Source organism: Marmota marmota, unplaced genomic scaffold (assembly GCF_001458135.2).
Source record: "Marmota marmota marmota unplaced genomic scaffold, marMar, whole genome shotgun sequence".
Classification (NCBI taxonomy): Eukaryota; Metazoa; Chordata; class Mammalia; order Rodentia; family Sciuridae; genus Marmota; species Marmota marmota.
Genome location: NW_026000057.1, coordinates 19,365,877 through 19,378,627, shown reverse-complemented (window position 1 = coordinate 19,378,627; position 12,751 = coordinate 19,365,877). Strand labels below are relative to the sequence as shown.

The 12,751-nt window shown below is 32.4% G+C and overlaps 1 pseudogene; it reads right to left on the bottom strand.

The window, feature by feature from the left end:
• LOC107141300 overlaps window positions 1–602 on the bottom strand; it is a 1,408-nt pseudogene extending 806 nt beyond the window's left edge.
• Between the last annotated feature and the right edge of the window lie 12,149 nt (window positions 603–12,751).

The following is a 12,751-nucleotide window of genomic DNA, read 5'->3' as shown; positions in this document are numbered from 1 at the left end:
AGGAGGAGGAGGAGGAGGAGGAACTCGTGCTGGGTAACTCTACATCCTGTCATAATAATCACATTGAAAGTCATAGTCCAAGTCAAAAGAGGAGCCGTACATCTCCGCTGCAGATGGTTTCACACCTGCCTTTCCTCTGTTCACTTTGGGCTCTGCAGCCAGATTAATATCTAAAACCTGGCCAGCAATCATTCTGCCATCCTCTCCTGCTACAGCAGCCCGGGCATTTCTCTCAATAACATACTGGACAAAGGCAAAGCCCTTATGGACAGAGCAGCCCACAATTTTTCCATACTTGGAGAAGATTGCTTCCACATCAGACTTCTTGACCACCGAGTGTTGAGATTCCCAATGAATACACGGGAGTTCATGGAGCGTGGATCTGTCTTGTTGGTAACGTTGCTAGCCATCGTGTTTGTTAAGGTTCCTCACAAAGGCAGAAGAATGTAGCTGAAGATCAAAAAAATCTCACTCAGCAAAGATCCACTAACTTACATATTTCAAGGGATTTGTAACCAGGAGGGGGGAGGGAGAAGAGATTCGATTCTGAATCTCCTACTCCCAGATTCTATATGAAGAAGCCGACCGCTGCTCGAGGTCATCAGCCTTCATCTCTTCACACACACACAAAAAAATCCAGATTTATTTCTTGTTCCTTAAAACTTTGTACTTTCACTGTCTGAGAGGAATAAAGCTACCAGACAGAGTAAACAAGAAAGTTGGTATTCAGGTCAAGTTGCTAATATTCACATCTGAGCTTTCTACTTAATATATTCTGCTTATAGACAAGTAGTATACTTTTTTTTTTTTTGCTTCAGTTACCCATAAACTGTGCCAATGACTGCATTAGTCAGCTTTACATCACTATAACTAATAAATGATATAAATAAAGAAAAGATTTATTTTGGCTTTCAGTTTTAGGACTTTTCAGTTCATAATCAGGCCAATAGGCTGATTCATTCCTTTTAGGACTATTTTTGGGGAGTGGACATGTCAGGGAAAGGATCACATCATTGCAGAAGAACCTGGTATAGGCAAACCATTCTTCTTATAGTGTGGACATAAAAGGAGGGAAGAAGCAGAGCTAAGGTCCCATGATCCCATTTGAGGGCTTGCCTGCCATATCCTAAGACCTCCTGTTAGGCCCCACCTCTCAAAGATTCTAACACTTCCCTGAGGACCAAATTTTTACCACACAGGCCTTTGGGCAACATTAATATCCCAAACATAACAGTGACAAAAATCTCCTTTAACTTTTTTTTGAGTTACTTACTATGAGGACTATTCTAATTAATATATTACACTTAGGTGTTTCTGAAGATATCATATGCTTTTAGTAAATACTATCAGTATGCTTATGTTTACATGGCACATGGTAGTTTTAGCAAAGCCAACATCAATATTCTTGCAAGAGTTTTGTAATTCCTTCAAGTTATAGGTAAAGAAGTGGGAGTGTGGTCTCAGTTTTTTTCTCTATTTAACATCACCATTTATAAGAATTGGGTCCTAGAAGAGGGACCAAGAGACAGGTAGTTGGTGATGACAAAACTGTTATCTTGTATTTCTATAATACCACTATTTCTGCTTCACACTATTATCCACATTTATTTTCCCTTTTTTGGAAGATTAATGGCAGAATAAATTATATATATATATATATATATATATACATATATATATATATAGAGAGAGAGAGAGAGAGAGAGAGATATCTAAACTAATAATGTTAATTATGATTATCCCTAATACTAAAAGCCAACCCCTTCTGTGGGAGCTACAGAGCAGTGATCCCTGGTGGGCTGGAGTGTGGGCTGTGAGCACGGGTTACAACCCTGGCCAGCACAGGCTTGAGGTGCAGCAAGCCAGGGCCAAGGCAATCTAGGGTTCACCAATCTGTCACATCATAGAGGCCCAATCCATTCCTGGTGTGTATGCCTATTCCACATCACACCACAGCTCCAAACACCCAACCATCCAACATCTGCCAACCTCAACCTCCTGGGAAGCTGGGGTTTCAGGCAAACAGAATGAAAATGGAAGTAGGGCAAGCATACTTCAGATTTAAGGGTTAACCAATATTGTTAGCACTTATCCAAACTCTAATTAGCATAAATTTGGACCAACAGCATTGAACCAAGTCCTACGTAACCTTGTAGACTAACATACTCAGTTCATACGCTGCTGTTAGGTTTCCTCTTGCTTCTTCAATAATTCTGTTTCTATTCTTGACTTTTGAATAATCCCTACTCTAGTCACTCTGGCCTTCCACTTTCATGTGATTTTCATTCATCAGAGTTAAGAACTGAGACAATAACTGGGAAAGAAGTAGGCATTGAGCTACTGGGGTCTGTTGTAACACTGCAGGGTATAATACACCATACAGAGCTGTAACACTGAGAGCTGAAGCACACCACTCAATAGTAGGGAAAAAGAATCCTGCTTTGCTGGTTGTGACCCTTGTTGACACCAATAGGCATCTCCTACTGTGATTAGCTGCTAATACTAAAACTGGCTTTCTGTGTTGCAGAGGTCAGCAGTTTGCATAGGCAACACCCAACATCAGGGGCAGAGAATCATTTTGTCTCAAACTTTGGTCTCAATACTTTGGAAACTTCTGAAATAACCTTCACTAAACAATTTATCTTCACCTATAGAAACAGTTTCTATGTATTCTTTATTACATATCTTCAAGTTATATATTCCATTCTAATCACACTGTCACTGCTATGTCAAAAGTGAGTTAGACCTTAGCTAGAGTATTATACTCACTTTATTGTCACAGATCTACTTTATTTCTAAAGCATCCATCCATAAAAAAATATTAATTTGTTTAATGCCATATAATATATATTTTAAATAACTGACACAAATAATAAATGCCAGGCTAGTAGCATTTATAAATAATTTACAAGTTCCACACACAGAGGGTGGGCAATGGATATTTTACCTTATAGAATATTATTCAGTTCCTGTTGTAGTAACTTGGGAATCAATGTTGCTAAATCTGACTTTTTCAAGTTAAGATTGACAATCTGTATTTTATGAAAAATTTCTCCAATGCTCAAATATTTGAAAATATTTAGAAAATCCTTAAAAATATTTTTAAGTCAATGAAAGTGTTTGTGGTTAGAAATCAGACCAAAAATAATCAAAATCTAATATTCAGAGCAAAAGACTGAATTTTTCAACATTCCATATGACATAGTATTCTTACAATTTGATCTCACTCCATATTTCCTAAACCTTGCTTATCATTTCCCAAAATATATATTCAATACTTTAAACTGACTTATTCTGTATTTTCTTATTTATGTAAAAATGTTTTTATACATATTGATTTTCTTATAGTAATATATTCCTCCCTAAATAATTCTTTCTGAATTATTAAGATTGAAGTCAGTATTTATCTCCTATAGCTGTGTTAGCCAGCTTGTTTCCTGTTTTCCTAATTTTCTATAAAGTTTTATTATGTGACAATATTTATTTGAAGAACAATCTAATTTTAACTTCACTAGACTATTAATACTTAAAACAAGGACCCTGTGATATGCATCTTTATTCTCAAACTCTCAAGTAGCATGCAATAGAGAGGAGATGCTAATCTTGATGAGAGAAGGCAGATTCCTTGTGATGTTTCAGCATGCATTAAACTACAGAAGTGCTACATTCTTGACAGTCTTAGAATAAGCCTTAACTTTTCACACTTGTTCATGGTGACCTAAAAATATTCTTGCCCCTTCCCCTGATGTAGCATAGTCTACAAATTTTGGTACTTTTTCAGGTGTATGTATCTTATTATCAATTCCAACTGTGAACACATTTATTTAGTCTCCAAAATATCTTCTTTCTTATACTTGACTCTAGTTTCTAATCTCCTCTACAACATTTTTGAGTTGCTACCTGCCTGTTTGGTGTCTGTTCTGGCCATGAGTTCATTTCTATTGGGATCTGGACTTGTAGCTTTGTGATCTTGATCTATGAATACAGTGTAAAGTTTTATGTATTATGTTCTGCTTTAAAGTATCTATAAAATTAGGACAGATGAGGTAATAGTGAAACTTAGAGTTGTGCCACCTGAGAAGAAAGAGATTTATTAATTGATCTCTACAAAGGGAGTACCATTATCTAATAATATGGGAAGGGGAGCTAATTGCAATCTAGTCATGTGATAGGACACAGTTATTAAATTTGCACAATAGTACAACTTGTGACAACCAGGGGAATCTATTTGACTGGATTTCTGGAGTTTTCATTGAGTTTTTTGCCCCACCCTAGCCATTTTGTTGAGGTATAATTTATGTAAGGTGGGACATATGTGTATTAAGTGAACAATTCAATGAGTTTTGACTCACATATAAACAACACTTTAGTCAATATTTACATTATACCCATAAGCTTGGAAATTTCCCTTGTATTCCTTTCTAGTCAATGTCTATCTCTCTAAAAAAATCACTCTTCTGCTTTCTATTAGATTCTGAGCTATATGTTTATACTATTTATAAAAATAAATCACAAAATATTTACTTTTGGGGTCTATTTTATTCATCCAGCACAATAGTTTTGAGAGTTAATTATTTATATTTTTAATTTATTAGTAGTTTCTTTCTTTTGGTTGCATATATAATTTCATAGTAGGAATCCTTAAATTTGTTTATTCATTCTCCTTTTAGAAAATATTTGAGTTATTCCCAAGATCATGGTATTTACAGGGAAATGGATGGCATTAGAGCTGATAATGCTAAGTGAAGTTAGCCAATCCCTAAAAAACAAATGCCAGATGTCTTCTCTGATATAAGGGGGGTGACTCAAAATGGGATAGGGAGAAAGAGCATGAGAAGAAGATTACCACTAAATAGGGAAGAGAGGTGGGAGGGAAAAGGATGGAGAAGGGGAATTGCATGGAAGATGGAAGGAGACCCTCATTGTTATACAGAATACATGTATGATGTTGTGAGGGGAACAAAAAAAGAAGTGGTTCACATTAGTTTGGGTAGAGAGAAGTGAGGGGAGGGGAGGGGAGGGGAAAGAGGGATAGAAAGGGCAGCAGAATAAAATAGACATTATTATTGCTGTATGTATATACATGACTGTATGACCAATGTGATTCTGCAACCTGTACAATCTGAAAAATGAGAAATTATACCCCATTTGATTCAAATGTATAATATGTCAAGATCATTGTACTGTCATGTGTAACTAATACAAAAATAAAATAAAAGGAAAATATTTGAGTTATTCCCAGATTAGGATTCTTAGGAACAAAGCTGTGACCATATAAATATTTTTCTTGAGTCTTTTGTGAAGATACGTTTTTATTTCTCTTGAGAAAAAATAGGTGAATAATTATTAAAGAATAGATATGTATTTTACTTTACAAGAATCTGCCAGTTTTCTAAAGTGATTAGAGCAAAGTGATAGAACCCACAATTTGAATTCTCCATGATTTGATGGTGTCAGACTTTTTAACTTTAAACACATTGGTAGGGATGATTTTATATTTTATATTCATATGCCTGTTGGCCTTTGATAAGTCTTTTACAAATACATAAATTTTTTATGAACTACAAATACATATATCCTTTGTCAGATATATGTATTATAAAATTTCTTTTCTCAGTCTGTGGTTTGCCTGTTATTACTTTTCATGATAATGGAGCTAATTTTATAATATTTCATATTATGATTTATTCTTCTTATGTCTACTCCATGTAATCTTGTCAAAAATCTCTCCCTATGCCAAATTTGGAAAATGTTATTTTAAGGTTTTATACTAGGATCTCTATATATTCCATCTTATATTTAACTTGGTGATCTATATTGAATAAATTTTGTGTATCATAAGAGATAAAAGTTAAGTTGCATGTACATATTTTTATGTTTTTATTAGGGCATTATGGTTATCTAATTTCTATGATAGTTGTTTGAGGCTTTGATTTCCATTCTTTATTTTTGCTGTTTAATGTATCTTAACTTAAAAAAATCTTGTTTTTTTTAATTCATTCATCTATTGAAAGACACCTAGTTTGATTCCATAGATTAGCTATTATGAATTGAGCTGCTAAAAACATTGACATGGCTCCATTACTGTAGTGTGCTGATTTTAAGTCCTTTGGGTAAAAATCAAGGAATGGGATAGCTGAGTTAAATGGTGCTTCCATTCCAAGTTTTCTGAGGAATCACCATACTGCTTTCTATAATGATTGTACCAATTTGCAGTCCCACCAGCAATCCTCACCAATATTTACTGTTGCCTATATCCTTGATGATTGCCACTCTGACTGGAGTGAGATTAAATATATTAAATATATATATCAATCACATTTTCTATATCCATTGCATTTCTGCTATAGATGAATAAATAAAGAAAATGTGGTTGGTATATATATATACATATATATATATATTTATATATATATATATATATATATATATATATTTATATATATATATATATTCAATGGAATATTACTCAAATTTAAAGAAGAATAAAATTAAGGCATATACCAGTAAATAGATAGATTTGGAGACTATCATGTTAAGCGAATTAAGCCAATTCCCCCCAAAACAAAAACCAAATGTTTTCTCTAATATGCAGATACTAATTCACAGTAAGTGGGTGGGGCACTTGAGCAGAATAGATTTACCTTAGGTAGAGGAAAGGGAGGAGAGGGGATGTGGGGATAGAAAGGATAGTAGAATGAAACAGACATTATTATATTATGTGACTGCATGACCAATTTGATTCTGCAACATGTACACTCAGAAAAATGAGAAGTTTTATTGCTTCTATATATGCTATATCCCTTTTATATATGCTATATCATTCTACTGTCATATACAATTAATTAAAACAAATTTAAAAATTCTTGTTTTTGAATGTATAAGGCTATTTTGGACATTATATTTTGTTCTATTGATCCACAAGTCTTTTTATGCACTTCTGTTTATGAGAGATATTGGCCTATAATTGTTTCTTCTGTTGTATTAATCAGGTTCGCACTGGTATTACATTGGTCTCTTAAAATATTTTTGGAATAGCTCCCTTTCTTCTATCATTTAAAGATTTTGGGTAAGGTTAATATTAGTTTTTTTCTAAATTCTTAAAATATCACAGTGAAATCATGTGGGCCTTTTTCTTGAAAATAATTATTTTTATTTTGTTTTATTTCTTTGCTTAGTTTTTGTAATTGTTAACTGATTTTTTAATACAAGTATAGCTACTTCAAGTTCTTCTTGTGTTATTTTTGGTTAGTTTATTAAATGGAAACTGCCTATTTCATCTAAGTTGTTAAATATGTTTAAATAAAATTATTCTTAAAGTCTTCTTCTTATCTTTGTGTTGCATATACTGCTTCTAGAAAGGTTTATTTTCTTCCTTCCTTATATTGAAAAATGATTTTCCTCTATTTTCTTGAACAGTCTTCTTAAAGGATTACAGATTTTCCTTTTTATATATCATTGAGTATAATTCTTATGTTCATTTTCTTTCTTCTAAATTTACTGAGTTTTATTTACTTTTCATATAAATACATAAATACTATTAGTAAATAAAGTACTATTCAGCATTAAAAAAAGACAGGAATTCTTTTTGACAAGATGGATGCAAGTGGAAATAATCATGTCATGTGGAATAAGCCAGGCACAAAAAGATGTTTCTTATGACCTCATTCATGACTGTAATATGAAAAAGTTGAACACCTAGAAGTTAAGAGGAAAATATTAGTTTTCAAATACTGTGGAAAGTAAGGGACTGGAAATTGGTAAATGGTCAAGCATAATAGTTATTATAGATGTCAATAAGGTGCTATAATTTTCTTCTTTCTTTTTTTCATAGAACATTATATTTATATATAGTATTCAGGTTCCTCTTGGCATTTTTAAATTATTTTTAAATTTGTTTTAATTAGTTGTATATGACAGTAGAATGCATTTATGCACATTGATATATCATACATAGATGGAATATAATTTGTTATTTTTCTGAGTGTACATGTTGTAGAATCATATTGGTTATGCAGTCACATATGTATGTAAAGTAATAATGTCTGTTTCATTCTACTGTCTTTCCTATCCCCACATCCCTTCTCCTCCCTCCCCCTACTCCCCTCTACTTAAATCTAAGGTAATGCTATTCTTCTCTAGTGCCACATGACCTTATTGTGAATTAGTAGTCACATGTTAAAGAAAACATTTGGCCTTTGGTTTTGGGAATTGGCTTTCTCATTCCTCTGGCTGTATATGATGCAGAGTCACACTGATCATGTGATCATATTTGTAAATAGGGTAATAATGCTGACCTAATTCCACCATCCTTTCAACCCCCATACCCTCTTCCCTCTAGTCAATCCAAAGTTCTTCCATTCTTCCTTAGTATCCCTTCCCCCATTATTGATCAGCATCCACATATCAGACAGAATATTCAGCCTTTGGTTTTTAGAGATTGGCTTATTTATCTTAGCATGATATTCTCCAGGTCCATTCATTTACCTGCAGATTTATTAATTCACCTCCATAATTTCATTCTTTTTTAAGGTTGAGTAATATTCCATTGTCTATATATATCCCATTTTCTATATCCATTTATCTGTTGAAGCACTTCTACTTTAATAAAAATCGATGGGGCTCCCATTATCTATTTTTGATTGTTAACTTTCTACAAATACATAAAGGAGGTATTTTCTTTGGTACATTTATATGTATATATAACATGATTTTGTTAGATTCATTCATGTTTCTTTCCCTTTCCCTTCCTTTCTCCCTCTCTTTCTTCTACTTCTACTCCACTGATAATTCCTGCATCTATATATTAGATTTCCTCCCCCAATGCCTTCTTTCGCTAATTTTGCTTTAGCTTCTACACAGGAGAGAAATGTTTGATTCTTGGTTTTCTGAGTATGGCTTATTTTAGTTAGCATGATCGTCTCCATTTTCTGTCTATTTACTGGCAAATGCCATAATTTCATTCTTCTTTATGTCTGAGTAAAATTTTATTGTGTGTATATACCACATTTTATTTTTTTTATTTTTTATTTTTTTATTATTGGTTGTTCAAAACATTACAAAGCTCTTGACATATCATATTTCATACATTTGATTCAAGTGGGTTATGAACTCCCATTTTTACCCCGTATGCAGATTGCAGAATCACATCGGTTACACATCCACGTTTTTACATATTGCCATACTAGTGACTGTTGTATTCTGCTACCTTTCCTATCCTCTACTATCCCCCCTCCCCTCCCTTCCCATCTTCTCTCTTTACCCCATCTACTGTAATTCATTTCTCTCCCTTGTTTTTTTCCTTTCCCCTCACATCCTCTTATATGTAATTTTGTATAACAATGAGGGTCTCCTTCCATTTCCATGCAATTTCCCTTCTCTCTCTCTTTCCCTCCCGCCTCTCATCCCTGTTTAATGTCAATCTTTTTCTCATGCTCTTCCTCCCTGCTCTGTTCTTAGTTGCTCTCCTTATATCAAAGAAGACATTTGACATTTGTTTTTTAGGGATTGGCTAGCTTCACTTAGCATAATCTGCTCTAATGTCATCCATTTCCCTGCAAATGCCATGATTTTGTCATTTTTTAGTGCTGAGTAATACTCCATTGTGTATAAATGCCACATTTTTTTTTATCCATTCATCTATTGAAGGGCATCTAGGACTAGTTCTTGATACACCCATCTATAGACAGACATCTGGGTTGATTCCATAATTTGGCAATTGTGCTTCTATAAATATTATAGTTGCTGTATCTCTACAGTATGCTGATTTTAGATCTGTTGGATGAATACTGAGGAGTGGGATAGCTAGGTCATGAACTGGTTCCTCGTTTTTTAAAGAAATGTTCATACTGCTTCCCAAAGTTCTCATAATAATTTTCAGTTCAACCATCAGTGTATGAGTTTACCTTATTTTACACAGCCTTACCAGCATTTTTTTTATTATTCATATTCTTGATAATTGCCATTTTGACTGGAATGAGATAAAATCTTAGTGCAGTTTTTATTTGCATTTCACTAATTGCTAGAGATGTTGAACATTTTTTTTTATTTTTACATTTTTTGGGGCCATTTGTGTTTCTTTTTAGAAATTTCTGTTTAGCTTTTTTTGCCCATTTATTAAATGAGCTTTGGGGCATTGAAGTTTTTGAGATCTTTATATATTTTGGATATTAACCCCCATCACAGGAATAGCTGGCAAAGATTTTTTACCATTCTGTATGTTCTTTCTTCACTTTCTTGCTAATTTTTTTTTTGCTGTACATAATTTTTTAATTTGATGGCACCCCACTTATTGATTCTTGGTTATATTTCTTATGTTTTAAGGGTCTTGTTGGGAGAGTTGGTGCCTGCACCTATTTGATGGAATGTTGATCCTAGGTTTTCTTCTAGCAGTTGCAAATTTTCTTTCTAAGTCTTTGATCTATTTTGATTTTACTTTTGAGCATGGTAAAAAGCAATATCCAATTTTATTCTTCTACATATAAATGTTCAGTTTTATAAAAACTTTTGTTAAAAAGCCTGTCTTTTCTCCAACATATATCTTTGGCTTTTTTTTTTTAATCAATTATCGGATGACTCTAAGTTTTGGGGTTTGTTTTTGAGACTTCTATTTTATTCCATTGTTCTTCATGTTTACTTTAATGCCTATACCATGCTGCTTTTATTACTACATCTCTGTAGTATAATTTGTGATTGGATATTGTGTTGCCTTCAAAACTTTTCTTATTCAGAATTTCTTTGGCTATTCTGAGTTTCTTATTTTTTCAAATAAATTTAAATACTGTTTTTTTTCTACTTTTGTGAAGAATGTCATTGGTATTTTCATGGATATTCCATTAAATCTGGATATTGCTTTTGATAATATGACTATTTTGACAATATTTATTCTACTTATTCAAGAAATGAGAAGTCTTTCCATCTTTGAAGGTCTTCTTCAATTATATTCTTCAGTGTTCTATAATTTTCAATGTTGAGAACTTTCACTTTCTTGGATTAATTTCCAGATATTTAATTTTTATTTTAGTATACTGTACAGGGAATTGTTTTTTGATTTTATCATCTTCATTACTGTTGAACTATAGAAAAGTTACCAATTTATTTGTGTTGATCTTGTATCCTGCTGCTTTGTTAATTTTTTTTATCAGCTTTGGAGTCTTCTGGTGAAATGTTTTTGGGGTCTTCTAGATACAGGTTCATATAATCAGAAAACAGTAATAATTTAACTCCTTTTTTGTTTGTTGGTTTGTATTCCCTTCACTTGCCTGACTGCTCTGGCTACAGTTTCAAGGACTATATTGAATAGAGGTGATGATAGTGCACATCTTTATCTTGTTCCTGGTTTTAGAAAACAAAGCTTTCAGTTTTTTCTCTTTTAAGCATGATATTGCCTTTGGATCTGTAATGTGAAGCCTTTATAATGTTTTATCACTAATTTATACAACATTTTTATTATGAAAGGTGGCAGTAGTTTATCGGAGGCCTTTTCTATATCTATTGAGATGGTTATACAGTTTTTTCTCTTAATTATATTTCCATTATGTATTATATTTATTGATTTGTGTATACTGAACCAACCTTTTATGCTTGGGAGGAAGCCTATTGATCACAGTGTATTATATTCTTAGTATATTTTGAATGTGTTTTGTTAATATTTTATTAAGGGTTTTTGCATTTATATTCATCAAGGAGATTTGCATGTAGTTTTCTTTTTTAGATGTATCATAGTTTGGTTTGGGTATCAGGGTTGGACTAGCTTCATAGAATTATATTCCATGAAACAATTTTAGCAACATTGGTATTAGTTCTTCTTTAAAGTTCTGGTAGAACTCAGTTCAGAATCCATCTAGTACTGAGCTTCTCTTTGTTGGTAGGTTTTCAATTGCTGTTTCAATTTTATTATTTGATATCAATCTGCTTAGGTTTTCTATGTCTTCTTGGTTCAATTTAGGCAGTCATATATGTCTAAAAATTTGTCAATGTCTTCCAGATTTTGCAGTTTATTTGGAGTATAAATTTTCAAAATATTTTCCAGTGACCCTTTGGAATTTAAAGGTATCTGTGGTGATATCTCTTTCATTTCTAATTATGTTTATTTGGTCCTTCTCTCTATTTCTTTTGGTTGGTTTCACTAAAAGTTAAGCAATTTTATGTATAATTTTGAAGAACAATTTTTCAATGCATTAATCCTGTGTATTATTTTTATTCTCATTTTCTTTAATTTTAGCTCTGGTTTTTATTATTTCCTGTCTTTCACTGATTTAGGAATTAGTTTATACCTCATTTTCTAAGGTTGAGGGAAAGCATATGCTTATTTATTTTGGATTTCTCTATTTATATGGTGTAGGCATTCAAAGCAAAAATTTTTCTCTTAGTGTTTCTTTTATACTGTCACTTAGATTTTGATATGTTGTATCATAATTTTCATTTGTTTCTGAAAATGTCATAATTTCCTCTCTCAATTTTTCTATGACACATTTTTCATTTAAGAGATTATTACTTAATCTCTGTGACTTTTTTTGGTTTCTATTACTTATGTTGCTATTGATTTCTATTGTCATTCCATTATGGTTCAATGGGATACATGGATTATATCTTTTTTTTTTTTTTTGTATTTGGTAATACTTACATTGTGACCTGAAATATAGCCTATTTTGGAAAAGATTCCATGAGCTACAGTTAAGAAGATAAATTCAGCTATTTGGGTGTAAAATATTTTGTAGATGTCTATTATGTTTACAGATATATATATATA